This window comes from Lactuca virosa, chromosome 8 (assembly GCF_052849685.1).
Source record: "Lactuca virosa cultivar CGN04683 chromosome 8, Lactuca_virosa_CGN04683_v6, whole genome shotgun sequence".
Taxonomy (NCBI): Eukaryota; Viridiplantae; Streptophyta; class Magnoliopsida; order Asterales; family Asteraceae; genus Lactuca; species Lactuca virosa.
In genome coordinates, this window is record NC_136433.1 from 189,472,198 (window position 1) to 189,493,032 (window position 20,835).

Consider the following 20,835-nt stretch of genomic DNA (forward strand, 5'->3'; position numbering starts at 1 on the left):
ATATATATATATATATATATATATATATATATATATATATATATAGATTTCCTTCATTTTCTCACTATTTCTCACATATTCAACCCAAGAAACTCGGTTTTCTCTCAACTATCATCAATATTTACACCTTAATCTTCAATTAAGTAAGTTTTTCTCTTATTTTAATTAGTTGATACCTTGCTTAATCTAGTGAAACTCTAGGATTTCATCCATGAAATCATCTCTTTTGCTTAGATCTTCAAGAACACCAAGAACACATACTAGTTCTTTAGGCCGTGAACACCTCATTCAAGCTTCAAAACGTAAGTATACATCCTAATACTAGTTATTCTACAGAAATTCATAACTTACAACCTTGAAAACAATCAATTCCAATAACAATGAGAGTTTACGGCCATGAGCATCTCCCTTTGGTCGTAAACTCCTAAGAAGAACATCTTAGGCCGTAAACTCCATGGCCATGAACACCTTGTGTGGCCGTAAACACCTATAGAGCAATCACATGTGATTGTAACACTTAAATTCAAGTGTTTTCTAGTCCCTAAAAGTGGTTTCCTATCATAATTAATTGTTATATACACTAACTATATCCATATATGTATCAATATACGCTTAACAGGATCCGTTGTGTTCAAGACTTCACTTGACACTTAACATCCTACACCAACCTTACATTTGAATAACTTACATCAGGTGAGTTCATAACCCCACATTTTCATAGTTTTTACTGTTTTAAGGTGGGGGGGGGGGGGGAATACAAGTCTAACACAAAGTTTTTGTGTTATAAACAAGTGATTTTCAATTATCTTATCAAAATGCTTTTAAATGATTGTTTTAAAATGACATCAAGTCATCAAAATGGATTTCAAAATATCAAACACATTTTAAATGTTTTATATACTTTTATTTTTCCCCAAAAATCATACTAGTATACATATGTTTATATAAATAAGATTTAAAAGATTTAGGGCTGATAACCCACTTTGGTTCGTTTTCCTTGTTTGGATGTGGGATTACAAGTAACAATTATTTTTCCGAGTGTCATTTAAATTTTACTTATATATATTTGTATATGTATACAAGTATAAAAGTTTGTTCATTTAGTTTCAATTACCCTTTGTAACAAGTTGAGCAAGGGGTTGCATTCATGAATACTAAGTATCAATACAGAAAGTACATATAAATTATAATATGTATAATTTATGATACACAGAACATTAATTCACTATTCAAATATACTAGAATACAATGTTTTACAAGAACAAATGTTTGATTCAAAACTAATCAAGGATATACATCTTTCAGATACATGTTAAGAATACTAATTCAAGAACATACTATCAGTCATTTACTTCAGAATGATTAGGTTTTTCATAACTATTATACATGTAACGTTTATATGCTTTTATGAGTCAAGTAGTACAGGTTGTTTAATTCATTTAAAAAATATAGTAAAGCCCTGATATTATAACCAGAATCTCCAGCCATGGATCGAAACAATGTGTGTATAGATCTATATTGGGATTGACAACCCTGCACTCGAACTGCTAGCTACAGTCAGGCATACACGCCTGTGAGTGACAAATTGTTATCAACATGTTTTCAACGCACTCATAGCGTTGGGTTAGGCCATCTAGTCAGTATGGTTATAATAACTCATTAAAAAGATATTAACAACACGTTAGTGTATAATTAATTAAACTTATGTACTATTTCAAAGTACTAGTTTACAAGATACAGTTCACAGTCTTACATTACAGTTTGCAATAACAGTTGATGAATTCAGACATACTCTCAAATACACGTTTACAAAAGGATTACAAATACAGAACATTGGTTTACAAATAGAACAGTTTTATGCAACTAAAACTACTTTTCACAATACAGCAGAAAATATAGGATTTTCTGGAAACAGTTTACATATTCAAGAAACAGAAGATATTCTTTTAGAACATAAATAGTTATGCACTCACTCAACTTTATGTTGATACTCTCTTTTCAAAATTACTTATATTCTCAGGGAATCAGTAGACAGGTACACCCCGAGCTTTTGAGAAGATGGAGCTATTTATGTCTTGTCTTCTTCTTTTGTACAACTATTTAGTTTCAGTATATAATATTGAAACACATGTAAATATTTATATTTTTTAAATACAATGGTTGTTTGTACTTTGATTACTATAATGCATGTGTTGTGATACTACAAATGAAGTCCTCCACCCCCGGACGTTTCCGCCGTCTGGTTTGGGGGTGTGACAACTACTACAACAACCATCGATTCCGGAATAGATATGGGAGCAGATAGCCAAGGACATCATAAAAAAATTTCCAAAGACTTTGAGCGGTTATGACACCATTTGGGTTGTGGTTGACCGCTTGACTAAGTCCACCCATTTCCTAGCCATTAAAGAAACTGACAAGACGGAGAAACTCACCAGGGCCTACATCAAGTAAGTAGTCAGACTGCACGGAGTACCAATATCTATTATCTCAGGACCTAGATAGCAGATTTGCTTTCAAGTTTTGGCAATCGTTGCAGAGATATCTAGGAACCAAACCAGATGTGAGTATTGCATATCATCCTCAAATAGATGGACATAGAGAAAAGACGATACAAACTTTGGAAGTCATGCTCCATGCTTATGTAATAGACTTTGGTACGACATAGGATATTCATTTACCGCTAGTCGAGTTTTCATACCACAATAGTTATCACACCAGCATACAAGCTCCCCCATTCAAGGCCTTGTATGGATGCAAATGTCGCTTTCCGCCATGCTAGGCAAAAGTTGGAGATATCCAACTAGCTAGAAAGCATGTTGGAGATACTTTATGTATTGGCCTCGAGGTCACTCAGGAAATCGCACAAAAGATCGTCCAGATCAAGGAAAGGTTAAAGGCCGCACACCTATAGTAAAAGTCCAATGAAACTCTTGTAGAGGGCCGAAGTTAGTTGGGAACGCGAAGACCAAATGAAATAGAAGTACCCACAACTGTTCAATGGTGATACCTCCACTATTGGAACGAAATAGTTGTAGGAATGAGATAATTTCGGGACGAAATTCCTTTAACGGGGAGATAATGTGACATCCTAGAATTTAGGTCTGAATCTGCAAAACGATCAGTTCACCGCAAACCTTTTCGTATCTCGAGTGATTGAATTTCAATGCATATTTTAGTAAAATATAATTTTATTTCAAATACAATAAGATAAGAAATGGTATCTTATCTCAAATGATGGAAAATTTCAAACGGAATGTAAAGCACAAACTTTAACTCTAGTAACGACTGAAAAACTAAAATTTTGTATTAAGCGTCTGTGAACAAAAAAATTATTCTAGACTCGTAGTACATGTTTCTCTAATCGCGGATATATAAAGAACGTCCAAAACGGAGTTTGCATGCAAAAGATATGACCGTTTTAAGAAACCAAACCGGTATAACACTGACGTTATATGATATCATAAACCGTATTGATCCGTAGAGGCACTTGCACACCTCAGATGGAAATTTTGAGAGCGTTTTTAGACTCAGACTCGGGTCTAATAATTTATTTACCAGTCGAAATATTTCTAGAAAAATATTCGTAAAATTCAAAAAAACAAGACGTTTTAAACCAATTAGACGCGAAACCTTAAACGCAAATTCCCGAAGTTCTATAACCCGAAATATTTATCGGATCGGGTTTTTGAGAATCATTGAATTAATATCTATCAATCGGCGCTATTAGAAAAAATTTCACAACGTCAAGAATTGGACACACAAACCGACATCCGTTTTTAAGACTTAATGAGATATTTGCTTTTAGTAAAAAAAAAAAAAGAATAATAGCAAAATAAGCCTAGTCACGTCTCTCTCTCCATTTGGACTATTGCAGGAGTCAACCATTTCAAAAATGGGGGTGTGCAGGAACATGCTTTCGCTGGACTTAAAAACTGTGATGCACAAATGGTGTATGAATGCACAGTTTTGGCTTCTTGTTCTTTAATCAATCCATAAACTACACCATGTATCCCCCTCTCATTCTTAAGAGTTGTGCCACCATAACCACCATAGGACCACCTTGCACCACCTCCTCTTAACCAAAAGCACCACCAAATACTACCAACTCTTCACGTTTTCTGTTTACCTCCTTTCCTTCACTGCCGAGAATAATCACCACCAAGGAGTGGTGGTGTTGTTGTTGTGGTAACCATCAAACACCACCCAAGCACCCTCAAAACACCGACACCTACTGCCTTCCACATGTCTTATTGTTGAACCACCGTTGTAGAACCACAGACCACCGCAAACCTACCGTGAACCACCTGCTGCCGCTACCTTTAGACCACCTCCTCTTGATCAGAAATCATCTCAACGCCACCCCATTACAGTCTGCTTCCAACACCCACTCTTCCTCACACTGAGTTGGAACCGAAGGCAGCAAGAGGGCTACCACCCTCGTCAACTACCATCATCACCATAAACCCACCATACAATTTCCCCACTGTTACGTTGAAAGTTCCACCACCATTACCCTCCAGTTCGTCGTCAACCGGGTGGCCAAAGACGTTTCACAACCATTCTTTGCCAAAAGCCGCCGTAAACCACCAAGCACCAACCTTGACCGACGACAAAACCACCTAACAACCCCTTCATCACCGTGTGCTGCTGTTCTGAACACCACCAACATCTCCATCCTTTCCCTCGTCAACTCCCTCGAGCAGAGCAAGTGCGAACCAGCAAGAGATCGTCGGAACAGCCTCCTGCTGCTGAAACGCCGCCAATCGCCACCGTCGCCGGACTTGCTACTGCCGACGCTAACCACTCACGACCACCGCCTACCCACTGTAAGCCCTTTCGCCATCACCATCATTCGTGTTTTAGCCCTTACGAACAACCGAGGCCAAGAGACCCAGCAGATGGGTCTCGTTTCCCTTCATTCGACTGTGAATCATGTCCAAAAACGAGGAAGACGAACTGTGCAAACATTGTTACATTTTATTTAAATCTAACCCTAAGCTATATTGCTTTTACGAGTCTATTCCCTCCTTGTGAAGTAATTCACATTCAAGTCAAACTGTCATATAATATACGCAAGATCAACCCCTCCTTTCGAAAACCTTATGAAGATGAGTCCGAAATTTGCAACTTAGGCTGTGAATGTACAATTTCAGTCCCTTCCTAGGAAATATATTACCAGATTAGTCCCTCGTTGAATAGTTTTAACAAAATAAATCCCTAGAGTTTAATTCTTTTAACAAAGACCACCCTATACTTATTAATAAATACCAAAATTACCCTTTTGGTTTTATTAGGTAATTTAAATATACCCGGTGGTTCGTTTTAAGAACGAGGAACGTCACGTAACAAAACTCAGGATAAGATCTACACCTCGAGCCTCGTTCACGCTTTAAGGGTGAGTGTTACGGCCCCTTTTTATGTTTTATTATTTTGGGGGGAATACATGTGAAATATATATAAATATATTTTCCGGTTATGAAATGTGTTTATAAACATGCTAAATTTATATTTCGGCTATGGAATACACATATAAAACATATATCTAGTTTTAATACTTATTATTGCCAAAATAATGTATTATAAACCAATTTTTTTACGATATACGTGCATTTAAAAATATTATTAGTCTTGTGCATAGTTTTTTTTTCACTTGCTTCGAGCATGTACAAACATATTTATTAATTATATATGTACAAATTATAACAATTATATCTTTGAAATCATTCATGCATGTAAAGAAAAATTTTATATATTTAAGCGAGTGACATACATTTTTACGGATTTATCGAACTTACTCGCATTTTATAGTGAAACTTTACTGTATAACCTAGTTAATGGCCTCTATAGTGAAACAATATTCATTACCTAAGTTTAACCACTTAGTATTCCCATTTAAACTATAACCGTTAATCCTCGGAGCGAGATATGCATGTATAGATCTATACGGGTTGACACCCCCACCTGCGGTTGCTAGCTACAACCTCGACTGATCAATCGAAGCGGGTGATAATTATCTTTAGTATAACTACGACGTCTAATGAAGCGTTGTGCAGGGATTATAACGGGTCACATAGCTCGATTATAGGACTCACTATAGGCATTAACTGGACTCTTTAACTAGAAACCACAGATTCTGTTTCTCTGCTTATCAAACATTATCAATATGGATTACTTATGGTTTATCTATTTACCAAACATTTTAAGTATGGATTTACTTATGGTTTAACTCTTTATCAAGCATTTTAAGTATGGATTTACTTATGGTTTAACTCTTAAGCAAGCATTATCAGTATGGATTACTTATGGTTTATCTATTTACCAAACATTTTAAGTATGGATTTACTTATGGTTTAACTCTTAATCAAGCATTATCAGTATGGATTACTTATGGTTTATCTATTTACCAAACATTTGAAGTATGGATTTACTTATGGTTTAACTCTTTATCAAGCATTTTCAGTATGGATTACTTAAGGTTTATCTATTATTCAAACATTTTAAGTATGGATTTACTTAGGGTTTATCTCTTTAACAAACATTTCAATCACAAATTTACTTATGATTTCTTTCTTTATCAAGCATGGTTTTAACCACAAAAGAAATACTTTCTACACTTATAAAGTATCATTACTGCAGTTAGCAGAAAACCTGTAACTCTCACCAACCTTGTGTTGACCCTCAAATCACATGTATTCTCAGGAGATCAGTGAACCTGCCTTTAACAAAAGAATTGTTCATGGATTTTTGGGCAATCTAGTCTTATTTAGTTTTTGTTATGTCAGCCTACTTGTTAAAGCGAATTTCTGAACTTATTATTATATGTATGAACCTTGTATTAGAGCTTTAAACTGGAATGTAATTGCTATGTCGTTATGGTTGTAACTTGCGATGTATATTCAATTTGTTTGTGATCGATGAACTAAGTCGCACAGCCCGGCATATTCTGCCACCTCGGCCGGGGGGTGTGACAGTGGATGTAGGCAAAAATAATGAACCACGTAAACATCTTGTTTCTTATCTATTTACTTTCATTGTTTGGTTGTTGTCATTGTTTCATCTTGGGTCCAAAGGGCAAAAACGGGAATCGAAGTTACACAAGGTTAGTTGTTTTTCTTTTGACTTTTGCATTGTTTTTGCTGGAACAACAATTGATATCAGAGCTTAATATCAGATTCGGGTGGTAGAGCTCAGATTTGAGGTATTTAGGTGATATTTTTTTTTCTGCACACAAGGTGTTTGATAGAAGTCATGAGAGAGGCAGATTCCGAAACAAGCCGGTAAATGACATATACGAGCGGGACGGTTAAAGTTGGGAAGTATGAATTAGAGAAGTTTAATGGGAAAAATGATTTTTCTAATTGGAGGATGCAAATGAAAAATTTACTAATCTCATAGAAGTTACATAATTCTTTGGCGAGTAAGACAATAAAGCACAAAGATATATCCGATGAGGATTGGGAGGAGTTAGATCTTGAAGCACGGGCATCGATCATTTTATGCTTTGAAAGAGATGTTTCTTTCTTGGTAGGTAATGAGGAATCGGCAGCTGCGATGTGGAAAAATTTGGAGGCAAATTTCATGACGAAAACTCTAATAAGCAGGATCTATTTGAAGTCCAACTTGTTTTCTTGCAAAATGGATGAAGGTTTCTCAATCCGGAAACACATCAGTAAATTTGATAGGTGTATATCAAATTTAAAAGACATTGATGTGAAGGTAGAAGATGAGGATCAAACACCTTTACTACTTCTTTCGTTGCCAAAGTCTTATGAGAATCTTGTAAAAACGTTGATGCTTGTGGGTAACAGTCTTACGATATATGAGACCAGAACGTCAATTCTAGCGGATGATATTCGAAAGATTGCAACTGGTGACATGGTTGCTGCTAGTAGTAACAAAGACCAGTCACAAGGACTGTTTGTAAGAGGTAGAAGTAGTGAGAGAAGAAAAGGCAATGGAGGAAATTCTAGGTCTAAATCTAGACCTCTTGCAGAAAGGCGGTGTTTCAAGTGTAATGAACGTGGGCATTACGAAGCAAATTGTCTTAACAAGAGAGTAGGATGGAAAAAGAACAACACCAACAAAGGAAATGCACAAGAGAAGCAATAAGCTAGTTATGCCTCGGGAGAAGGAAGCAATGATGATTGTTACTTTGTCACTTCTGATGAAGAAATCTTTGCTAAATGGATTCTTAATTTGGGTTGCTCTTACCATATGTGCGGAAATAGGAAGTGGTTTACTAACTATATAAACATAGATGGTGGAACTGTGGTAATGGGAAATAACCATTCTTGCAAAACGGTTGGGATTGGTTCTATTAGAATCAAAATGCATGATAGAGCGGTCAGAACTTTGTTGGATGTGAGACATGTTCCTAAGTTGCGAAAGAATCTCATCTCTGTAGGTGTATTGGACTCCAGTGTGTGTAAGATAGTTACATGGGAAGGGGTAAAGAAGGTTGTTCGTGGTTCTTTAGTTGTAATGAAAGGTATTCGTCAATGAAACCTTTATCTTCTTTTGGGTTCAACGATGACAGATGGTGCAACAGTTGGAACAAATGGTTGTGGTGGTGAGTGGTGACCCATATGTAAGCACTTGGTTATGGCGTAGAAGACTTGGGCATATGTCTGAAAAAGGACTTGATCTTCTTGGTAAAGAAGGTTTTTTGAAGAATTTGAAGAAGCCTTGCATGGATTTTTTTGTGAGCATTGTGTGTACGGTAAGGCACACCGGGTTCAGTTCAAGTCAAGCAAACACAAAATCAGAGGAATTTTAAAATATGTGCATATCGATGTTTAGGGTCCTGCTTCAGTCACTTCCAAGGGAGGTTACACAGATATTTTGTCACTTTTGCGGATGATCATTCTAGGTATGTTTGAATTTACTTTCTGAAACATAAGAATGAGGTATTTTACACGTTCAAGAAATGCAAAGCAATGGTTGAAAATATATATGCAATAAATTGAAGACACTCCGATCTGATAACAATACTGAGTATACAGAAGGTGCCTTCATGGAATGTTGTGATCAGGACGGCATTGCTAGACATTGGACAATCAGGAAAATACCACAACAGAATGGGGTCACAAAGAGGCTGAATCACACATTGCGAGAGAAATCAATGTGTATGCGATCATATGCTGGTTGGGGCAGAGAATGGTGGGCAGAGTCGATTACTACAACTTGCTACATTATTAATCGGTCTCCTCATGTGTCTCTAGATGGAGATGTACCCTATAGGATATGGTCAGGGGAACATACAGATTATAAGAAACTCAGAATCTTTGGGTGCACAACTTATTATTATGTTAGTGAGGAAAATCTTAAAGCAAGAGCCAAGAAGGCAATTTCCTTGGGATATACATCATAAGTGAATGGATATCGTATTTGGTGTTTGGAAGATTCCAAGTTTATAATTAGTAGAGATGTTACTTTTGATGAGAACTCCAATGTAGGTTCTTCGAAAGCTATGGTCCCAGATGGTGATGACATTGAGACAGTCAAGTCTCAAGTAGTTGATATAGAACCTAAAAGCCAACAAGGTTCTAGTCATGTTCACGAGGAAGATCTTGGTGGAATTCACGATGATATTGAACATGAGACGATTCAGCAAGAAAATGTACATGAACCAGACGAACAAGAGCTCAGGGACAATTCAGTCTCTACTAGGTCGAGGTGATCAAATAAGAAAGTTCAAAAGTTGGGGTTTGATCAACCCTTGAAGCACTACGGTCAAGAAAATTTGGTTGAGTATGCACTCTCAATGGAGGAAGATGAATTGGTCTCCTTCAAGGAAGCTATTCAGAATGGCAATAATGAGAGTTGGTTGGCTGATATGGAAGAAGAGATGGAGTCTCTTTGGAAGAACCAAACTTGGGAGGTGTTCCCATTACCCATAGGGAAGAAAGTTATTGGTTGTAAATGGGTGTACAAGAAAAATGAGGATTCTTCAGAACTCGGTGGTACAAGGTACATGGCAAGACTAGTCACAAAGGGTTTTGCACAAAAGGTAGGAGTAGACTACAATGAGATATTTTCTCCGGTAGTGAAACAAACTTCCATCCGGGTGTTGTTGACTTTTGTTGCTCATGGTGATTTGGAGCTGGAACAACTCGATGTAAAAACGGCTTTCTTATACGGAGATTTGGATGAGGAAATCTATATGCATCAACCTGAGGAATTCAAGGTTGTTGATAAAGAAAGTCAAGTATGTCGCTTGAGGAAATCAATATATGGATTGAAGCAGTCTCATCGATAGTGGTACAAACGATTTGACTCTTTCATGCTGAAGAATGGGTTCTCCAGAAGTATGTACGAGTTACTGGATTTTTGGATTCAGATCATGCTGGTGATCAGGATTGATGTCGATCTACTACTGGCTATGTGTTCAAAATACATTGTAACACCCATTTTTCCAGGACTAATTGAATTACGGTTTGAAGGAGTCAAAAGGATGGATTTTGGAGAAAAATGGTCCTCATGACATGAGGCATAGAGTCTTACGACATGAGATAGGCTGCATGAAGATTTTTTCCGGGACTAAGCTCACGACATGAGCCATAATAGCTCACGACAGGAGGAGCGATGAAGCCCAAGCCCATGATCTTTTAGGGTTTCCTTCGCATTTAAGCATCTCTAACCCTATTTTAGAGTTTCTTATCAGTCTCAAACCCTCTTGCATCTCAGAAAAACCCTAGAGCCCATCCTAGCTTGATCTTTCATGGTTTTTAAGCTTTTCTTGGTTTAGAAGAAGAAGGAAAGAAGATGAAGAAGGTGGTCTTGTGTTGTGGCTTGAAAAAGAATCATCATCAACATCACCGTACATTGTTGGTGGACCATTGTAAGTGTTAAAGCTTCTTCCTTTATGGTTATTTAAGGCTAGATCTAAGTTTTGTCCCACTTTTCTTCTTGATTGAGCATGTTGAGTGAGTAGAAACTATAAAGTTGGCAACTTTATGAGTTATGAGGGCCTTAGGGATGTCTTGGAGTTCAGATCTTGAAAATGGTTGAGTTTTTGGAGCATTGTGTGAAAGTTGGATGTCTTTTCTTCACCTATGGATGTAAATGAGATCTAGATATATATTGGACATATATGTATTAAAAGCATCGAATTTCTAATGTATTAAGAGGTTATAAGACCTTATGGAAGTAAGAGTTCAAGGCTTAATGGATTAAGAACTTAAAAGTTGGATTTTTAGCCTCAGACTGTTCTCACGACATGAGACACAAGGTCTCACGGCGTGAGACACAAGGTATCACGATGTGAGGAGCGTTTGGTCTCATTTCTGATGAGCTTGTTGAGACTCACGATGTGAGCATTGGCTGCTCACTTCGTGAGGTCAGCTCAGGTGTTATTCCTTGATTAAGTTGGCTTGGTTGAGTCGGGATGAGTTGGGATCTGATCGAGTGATCTCCCACGACATGACCAAGAACTGGTCACGACGTGAGATGTGATTTTGGGCTTTTGGGCCTTGTTGGGCCCTAGTTTTCTGTCGATGGACCATATTGTGCTTAGACCCATTTGGAGCTTTGGGTGTCTTTTAGGAAGTTGTGCCTTATGGGATTAGGCCCATGATGGGTTTTGGGCCTAGCTAGGAAGTTGGGCCATATTGGGCTCTTTGATGCTTTTGGTTTGGGTTTCAGATTTTTGGGCCGAGTAAGGAAAGTGTAAAATGGACTTTTACCCTGAGTGTTGGCCTATCGAACTAGGATTCCAACAATGGGTTTTGGGCTAATTATTAATTGGGTATTAATTGATGATTTTAGCGCGGGGATTTTTCCAAATCGGCAGTCCGAGATTTTATCTTAGATATCCAGCAGCTTGAGGTGAGTTTCCTTCATTGTATCTATGGGTCGAAGGCTCCAATGTTGGCCCACTAGTTTTACTTGTAGTGTGATGATGGTCTTCGTGATAATCATTTGTTATGCCTGTATTGTTTAATGACTCTATGATTCTTTTGCTATGATATTATGTGGTAGAGATAGGGGGTGAAATAGACTCGGTATCTGGTTGAATTAGACCAAAGAGGAATGCAAGCACCCAGATATGCTAGACAGTAACCGGTTGAAATAGACCGAATAGGAATGCAAGCACCCAGATATGTGTGACAGTATCCGATTGAAAGAGACCGAAGGGGAATGCAAGCACCCATATATGCTTGACTTTATGTTTGTATGGTATGTGGTATTTTGGGGGAGCTCACTAAAATTTGTGCTTACGGTTTAATTTTTATGGTTTCAGGTACTTCCGGTACAAAATAGAAGGGCCCGACATGACTGCACTACATCCACCGATTTTTCCGTAACCTTATGCTTTTGGGACTGTACTCTAATAACTGTTTTTACATTATTATACATTTGAGTGATTGTTAATACTAAATGGTGTTTTAATGGTTGAATTAAAAATGAAAATTTTACCTTATAACTTCTGGGATGTTACAAGTTGGTATCAGAGCCTTAGTTTGAGGGATTCGGGCACACTCTTGGGTGTGACTGAACTCAAACTGCGGAATTGGTAATATTTTAAAAGAAAACAAATTTCTAAAAAGATTTCGTAAAGAAAAGGGTGTGTGATGCATGCAATCGGCCGAGCTCAAGTAAGTGCTTCCCAGAATACCCGTACATGTTGATATGCTATATGATATTAATTTTTGCATCCTAGGTTAAGGATATGGATATTTACAGGAATTGCATAATAGAATGGCCTGATATGTGATGCCTTGTAGCCTAGGAAGCATTGCCTCCTATGATTAGGAATATGTATTGGTAATAGTAATTGCTAAGTGTATGCTTTAAAAATTATATACGGTTAGGATCATATAGCCCTAGAATGATTGATTAGGCCTTATTTCCTATTCATCGTTTGGTTGTTGTCCTAGGGTGGAGTCTTTTATTCGACAGTCTATTTGATCCTGTATTGTGTATAATTTGCATGCATAAGGCAGCCAACAGTAAGAGTGGAAGTTCCTAGCATGATTTGTACTAAGAGAGCGATGAAGGTTCTTTGTTTGTTCTTTGGCTTAGAGTGTTGCTGCACGAATTCTGCTTGCTTTGTGATTTGTGGAACTCTTGGTGATGTAAGTTAACTATTGAGTGAATATGTTAAGTCACATGTTGCAAAGGTTAAATAATCTCAGAGTGATGGATTTGACTCTATTGCGTAACTCTCATTTGAGTCTAACCGTTGTAGGGTTGAATCCTTTACTCGAAGGATTACCTAAGGTTTGCGACATGTGATTATATTCATGAAGTAGTTAGCTGACATTAGTGAGAGTTCTTCAGCAACTGATGGCAGGGTGAGGTCGGGAAGTTAGGAGAGCCTAGGAAGTGTTTTAGTGGGTTCGGATGTGCTGTTTAGCAAGTACTTAGAGTACCAAATTGAGGAGGTGACCTGGAGGATTCGGGATAATTCTTGGGGAAAGTACGGATAGGTGTGGAAGATAGTATTGGGCCCATACTACTGAAAGCACATGATCCATACTCGACTCGAGGAGTGTCACAAAGAATCTAAGAAGCCAGTGGGATGAGGACTATTTGGGTATGTTTTGATCATGTGTATGATTTCTTTTCAGAATGGTGACGAGCACGCATGTAGAAGGTTCATGTTTTGATTCAGGCTCTGGTGATGAGCCAATTGGTGGGAGGACTGCCAGGGTTCCGAGTTCGCATTGGATTGAGGAGATGGAAGGTGTCCTCCGTGCTAGACCCTATCACATAGGAGCCAATGTTCGTTTTTCCTTGGATCTCTTGCATCATGCGGCAAGGAGTTGTTGGGAATTGATTGCACAATCTGTTACACTTACTGAGTTAGAGAAACTATGTCTTGGGAATAGTTTGTGACCCAGTTTAGGGCAGAGATTGAGCCAGATATCATAGTGCAACCGTTGGAAAGCGAGTTTGTGAGCATGTCAGGGTGGAAGACCCTGAATGATGTGATTGCTCATATCCGTAAGTGGGAAATTGATTTGGAGCACCTCGGGAAGAAGAAGGCGGAGCAGATTCAGACCACAGTGGGCCAGGCGAAGAGGCCCAGGACTAAGGATTCACTTGTGGGAGGCTAACAGGGCCGATGCCATTGTGCCAAGTGTGGGAGGACCCATGCAGGAGGCTGTCGGGAGACAAGGAGAGGATGTTTCACTTGCGGACAGATTGGTCAATTTGATGGGTTTTGAGCAAACCAAACAATCATATGTGCAAGCAACCCTAATTCGCTTTGGATCTATGTTTTCTCTATTGAACATACAATTATTGAACATAAAAGGAAAAACCCTAGGAAGTGTCTACTATTTTTGAAATTCATAACAAAGGATAGTAAACATACCTTTATTGTTATATTGTAATAAAATGGATTCCTTGAAGATCTTGAAATTTCTGAAAGCTTGAGAGCAAGTGCCACAAGTGTAACACCTCTAATGGTTCACACCCACACCAAGCAAGAGGTTGAGAGAGGAGAGAGGAGGAGATGCTTGATAAATTCAACTATTCTTCTTAGGGTTAGAGTAGCCGAAAATGAGAAGCCCTAAAGGTCTATTTATAGTGCAGAAAGGATACACTGGATAACCCTAATTTGAATAATATATTATTAATTCAAATTGGTAATTATCCACCTCCTTAATTATCTACATATGATAATATAAAAACTCTAATTATCCTTAGTAAAACCGTGCACCACCTTCTAGGAAGGTTCTGGAACCTTTTGCTCAATTATTAAACAATTGCACTTTAGTCCGTACACTTTTAATTAATTCTTTTAATCCCGAAATTAATTCCAATTAATTTATGATTAAACATTAATTAAATAATATGATTTCTAATTAATATATTATTTTCATAATACATTAATAAATCAATCTTCTTAATTTATTATTTAAATAATAAATTTAACCTCCTTCTCCAAAAGTCATCCTGTCTAGTTGCTAGTATGAGGGCAACCCAAAAGGACTGTGCTACTATCAATTCAAGTACATACCAAGTATAGTTATGAGCTTTGACACCTAATCCAACAGTATCCCACATGGATAAGTCTAATAACTACAATTGCAAGTATAACTTCAAAATTGAGTAGAAAATTGTAGCTCTGAAGGCCGCTGTCGAACTCTGACCTATTCAGTTACGTGTCCTAAGATAAGTAATTATAATCCTCCGTTCTGCAAGATATCATGTGGAAAAATGACATGGAGCATAATCATTCTCATTTTCCAGAAGCTTGTTTCCCGATTTCTGAGTTGTAATGACTACAATTGAACACATGAATTCATTCCTGATCGGGTCCGACACAAAAGTCAACACCAAATCATCGAGGGGCCCAAGATATCACTTTTCCCGTTAGGGAAAAAGGAGCTGATAAACTTTGACTTATATGCTTACACTATTTACTTATCAAAGCATGCTCAACAATACGTTTTATAACATCAAGTTACTGATGCGTTTACGCATTATCAATGCACAACGAACTCGTAAATAACAACTCATATATCTCCGTTTAAAGATTATATGATATTATCGTCTCAGACTTACTCGTGATAAATTCCATAAAGTAATTCACTGAGCGTGGGTTAATCTAATACTCAAATTTTCCATTTCATAAGTACTCATGAATACTGCAACAAACCATTGCTATGTCTAAACAATTTGACAATCTATAGTCTGATTCATGACAGTCTTAACTAGTGTCGTACCTGTCCGGTGGACAGGTTGACAAATATATAAACAATATATTGATTTATCTTATTTTTATAGCATATTACTTTCCTTCCTTTCTATATTACTTATGTACATGACAAATCTATCCAATTATCTTTCTATCTTTTGAAATAATATCTATAATTGTGTTGCATACATAAGATAAAATAAACAACACAGTCAACTTAAGACTAAAAAACTGAAATATTATTCAATATAGATCTGAAAGTCAACATTCTTATCTCCAACATCGTACTTTCATATCTTTCTATTACAAAATTCTACTTTCAATGTTTTCTCATTCAGGCATTGTTCTTTAAAAAATATACAATGTTGTAATAAGAAATGAAAGTGGGATGCTATAATAAACTTTCAATTATCATAGCATCCCACCTTAATACCATTTTGATTAAAACGATAAAAGGGTACTTGTTTGCAATGCCTCACATAGTACATCATTGAAATGGGGTTTAGTTTTAAACCTTTTCTTTTAACCAAAATCTTCAGGAATATAAGTCTTAAAAGCTTCTCCAACAACATATTCCATTTGATAAACAAAAAACCCAATTAATGCTGATTTCACCATAGGAAGCAAGCAATACTCCAAAACGCATTATTTCCAATCATGCATCTACCCCTAGAATGAATGATGAATGTGTATCTGTAAAAAAAAACAAATAAATAATAAAAGAAAAAAGAAAATATTATGACCTTTTTGATTGAATAGCATACAAAAAATGGATGTCAAAGCTATATTTCGATAGTCATTCCATCCTCAACTTTGTAAAATCTGTGAACAAATTCAAGTTTTGTTATCGACCACAACCAAGTGCTGAACTTTTACCCTTAAACCAAAAAAATTGCATTATTTATATTTTATAAACAATACTAACAATATATAAAAGAATTCAGAAATAAAAAAAAATAAACTATCCAAGAGCATTCTGGAAGTAACCTTAATTATAGCTTCCAATCGCTTGAACATATGAGTGTTCTTAAGTGTATTTGGTATGATCATTTCACATTTATTGTTATGATACTGTTACTCTTAAAATGGAAGTGAAATGAATCTACACATTCTCAAGTTGTGAGATCTTTCCATCATGTTGATAATCAGGGCCATTGTTTTTGTAAATAAAGTAATTCAAAAAATGACGTGGCTGAAACAGGACCTTAAGATCAGCTTTAGAAGCTAACCTACAAGGTGGAAAACACATCAATTGACGAGCCCCTTTAAGGAAGCTTTGGCATATAATTGAAGTATTAATAAGAAAAAAGATATTGAAGCAATAAAAGAACTTATGAATTAGAATTTATTACCCGGACAAAACCATCTTTCATAAGAGACATCCCTTCTTTGAAAAGCTCTCCATTATGTTTTTAGATGTATAGAATAATGAGAAAATGAGTGTGTAGTAGATCATATCCTCATTTAATTGAATAATTATCAATAACAAAAGTAAAAGAAGAGATGCAGGGAAGATAACTACTTACTTTAACATCAAGAATTATCACATCGGACTATAAGAGGGAACCATCATTAGTGTGAGAATGGTATTCTCCTTAACAGAGAATAAAATTCAGATTCTTCAACCATAATAAAACCTCTTGTTGAGTAGGATTTGAAGAAACTGGAACTACTACTCTTCCAATCTTTTCTTTTCCCCTCTTAATATGATCAATTACTGTAATGTAAATAAATGATGAAAAACATGTATCATTCGGCTACAATAACACCACAAATACACCAAAAAATTGCGTCAAAATCTCTGATCAATGAAACAATCTAGAAACTATAATGTACCTTCTCCTGTTGTTGCATCAACTTCTTCAGAAACTTTTTCCAACAACTTCTTCTACCTTTGATGCATCATCTGAACCCAATGATTTTTTATTAATAAAAACATGAAATGGGTTGTTGAATCGCAAAACATAACTTAAAAAGACATCGTTCCACAAAAAAACATCATTTAATTTAGCTTTATTTGCATAAACATGAATATACATTTTACTAACTTTATGATGTCATCTTCACTATTACAATTGCCTAAAATACAACTGAAAATACAAGAATCTGGTATCACGTTTGATGCATCCATTTGTTTAACAAACATCAATTTTATGAAAGTTTTTCTATGAAAAAAAGTTTTAAAAAAAGAATAAGTCGACAAATTAGACATTATTATAATAAATAAAATAAAAGGTTTACTTCACAACTTTCTTCATGTACAAATGCACCAATGTCTACGATTCAATAATCAAGATAAAGTTCATAAAATAGCAACCGGTTTTGTTCTACTCCCATTTACGTTTTTTACCAAAAAATAAGAACGTACTTCTGATTTATTTTATTTTAAGTAACTAAATACCTCAAACCTGTTAAAAGCTGAAGTGTGACATCTGATGTGTTTACACGGTATTAGCAAGGATTCTATTACTTAACTTTTTTAATATCTAAAAATATATATATTAACTTTCTGAATTTGAAACTTACTAGAGGTTGAGGGGCTTTATTTGTATGATTCAGATAATTTTAAAACCAACAGGTGTCTTCACAAAATGTGAGCTCCAGTTTTCAACTAAAATTATGACTCCACTCTTTTAGTTCTTCCATGTAACTAAGAGCCACAAACAAATAGAGTGTTTTGAATGAGCAATGGACAACACATTTGGGACATGGACGATAGAAATAAATGTTGGGTAATCTTGATGGGTTAAGTTGTTCATGGGTACGGATTCGAATGGGTCGCTCCAGTTTCCTTATCCACAAGTTGAATAATCAGGACTTGGTCTAATGAAAGACCTGGTTTCGTGGAGCTTCAATAAACGTGGACTTAGTAGTCCTATGTTTGTGTTTTTAGCTGATAGTTCTACTTTTTCATAGCATGTTTATTATTATAAATAGAGTAGGGTTTATCTTCTAGGGTGTAGGACGTGTATGTATGTATTTTCTGTTTTCATCAATGAGTAATACACAGAAAATTGTCCTATCTTCAGATTGCATGTTCCTTCTTTTACTGTGAGTATTAGTGCATGTTTGATCTTGTGTAGAGAATGTTCCAACAATAAATGAGGGGAAATTCATAAAAAATTTAAGGACTTAATAGGGAGACCAAGCTTTTCTTAACTTTCTATATTGAATTGTTGTTTATGTATCATGCAAAAAATAATCACCCATTTATAGCATACCAGATTAAATCTTGTTTCCATAAGTCCAATAAGTCAAAAAAAAAGGATCACTTAAACCAGATGAAAAACCGACCTGTCGAAACTATGCATCCATAAGGGGCTGAACCGGAAGCAAGGAACGAACAGATACAATCAAGTCTTTCATTCAAGCATTTTAGCAAATACTTGGCAGGCAAGAGTTTCTTTTTAAGGTCACACAACACTCTCAATCATCATCTTATTCACCTTTGGCTTTATACTTCTCACTAAAAGCTTGAAAATTCTGCATCATTATGACAAATAATAATTAAAAGACACACAAGATCACTAAAAATTAACAAAAAACGATGTATAAAACCTAAAGTCTTTGAAACTGCTTGAACTACTCTGATCTGCACACAACAATTAAATCAATTAATCTCAATCTGATCCTTATATTTGTGTATATGCGTGTTGTGTGTGTGTCGGTGTGTAGAGAGATAAAAAGAGGCGTACACCTGGGAAATATATAGCATATGAAGGTGCAGATGGGCTCTGTTTAATGGAATTAGCAGATTGATAATTAGAATAATCTGACCTCGACAATATTTCTAACCATTTGCCTGATGGCTTGCCTTGAGAATCCAAAACATCTCACTTAATCGAGAATTGTATCCATTCACGCCGAAGTCATTGAAACATTCAGACGAAATTGTATATCAACAACTGTTCTGGAACAAAAGGAATCAATTGAAGAAACTCATTGAAACATTGAAAAATTAAGCAAAATTCGATCAATTTACCTTAAGTGAACTATATTCAGTGGAACTTGAATCCATAAATGTTGACATCAAATGAAGAATGAATTAGGAGGTTTATCATACCTTTTTTCTTTTCGGATTGTGACTATTTCTCTTCCCATTTAATTCCTTTCTAGTTCCACTATAAGGAATAACAAACTACAGAACATTAGATTGCTTCGATTAAAACAAAATTGAAGTCAGATCATTATCCCAAATCAGAGGAAGATAAGGATAATACTTACAGTTTCTACGAGTGATCGAAATCCAAACTCAATCAAGATGTTCGACCAGGCCAACTCGAAACCTTCTCCTGATACGAACCCCGCCTAAAATACCCTACCCATAATCATACAAAATTGATGATTTTATTGTATGAATCCTGACTCAATTTCAGATGGGTGGTGAAGAGGTTGATGTGATTCAATATTGATTTGTACAGAAGATCTGGAAGAAAGTGTGAAGCAATTGTTTTTACCAATTGAAAGATGTAAACATCTAACATCGAACCATCAATATATAGGCGGATGAGGACGAACTGATTCAGCAGTTACCAGCATGGACACAATCGTGGGTAGAGACGGAATCATGGGTAGAAGAAGTAGTACCCGATCGACTGAACTGCAAACAACCGCCAGATTGGAGTTTATGCGGCTCAGATGAAAAGTTGATTGAGTTTTAACAGCTACGATTTGGACGACGGTTTTCCACTCACGGTCGTCCATACTATTAATAATTCACTACTTACTTACAACGTATGATGGACTGCGGATATTTTGAATAATCTAATTATTTGAGAAGTAAAACATGCAAAATGAAACATAATGATAAACAATTGATAAAAGATTCTAAAAACTACTCATAAATAAATCTTCATTATTTAATCATCAAATTTCAATTATATTTATTTGTTACAAGTTTCTAAATATCTATCTAATTAATAAAACTAATATCATCCTTCAGACTAATGCTCCTTGCATGCTGAACGTGCTTAACCCTACTTAGACCATTTGTGAGGGGATCTGCAGGATTCTCATTAGATGATACCCTCTTAATGACGAGGTGTCATTCTTATACTCTATGTCTGATAAAGTGGTATTTTCTGTCGATATGTGTAGATCTGCCATGATCTATTGGTTCCTTTGTGAAGGAAACCGCTCCTTCATTATCACATAAAATCTCCATTGACTCCTTTATGGCTGGC

The 20,835-nt window shown here is 36.1% G+C and overlaps 1 long non-coding RNA gene across 11 annotated transcripts; it reads right to left on the reverse strand.

Moving 5' to 3' along the window:
• Positions 1 to 15,869: 15,869 nt before the first annotated feature.
• On the reverse strand, positions 15,870 to 20,349 carry LOC145131647 (uncharacterized). 11 transcript variants are annotated; one of them, XR_013717803.1, is made up of 9 exons: positions 19,877 to 20,349; positions 19,716 to 19,773; positions 19,348 to 19,562; positions 19,211 to 19,244; positions 18,947 to 19,135; positions 17,489 to 17,558; positions 17,179 to 17,369; positions 16,640 to 17,051; positions 15,870 to 16,474 (listed from the first exon to the last, which is right to left on the reverse strand). It is a non-coding gene; the product is annotated as an uncharacterized LOC145131647 (long non-coding RNA). The 11 variants fall into 11 exon arrangements; XR_013717800.1 differs by having other exon boundaries at positions 15,870 to 16,345; positions 16,417 to 16,474; positions 19,211 to 19,562; positions 19,877 to 20,348; XR_013717801.1 differs by having other exon boundaries at positions 15,870 to 16,321; positions 16,396 to 16,474; positions 19,211 to 19,562; positions 19,877 to 20,348.
• Positions 20,350 to 20,835: the final 486 nt, after the last annotated feature.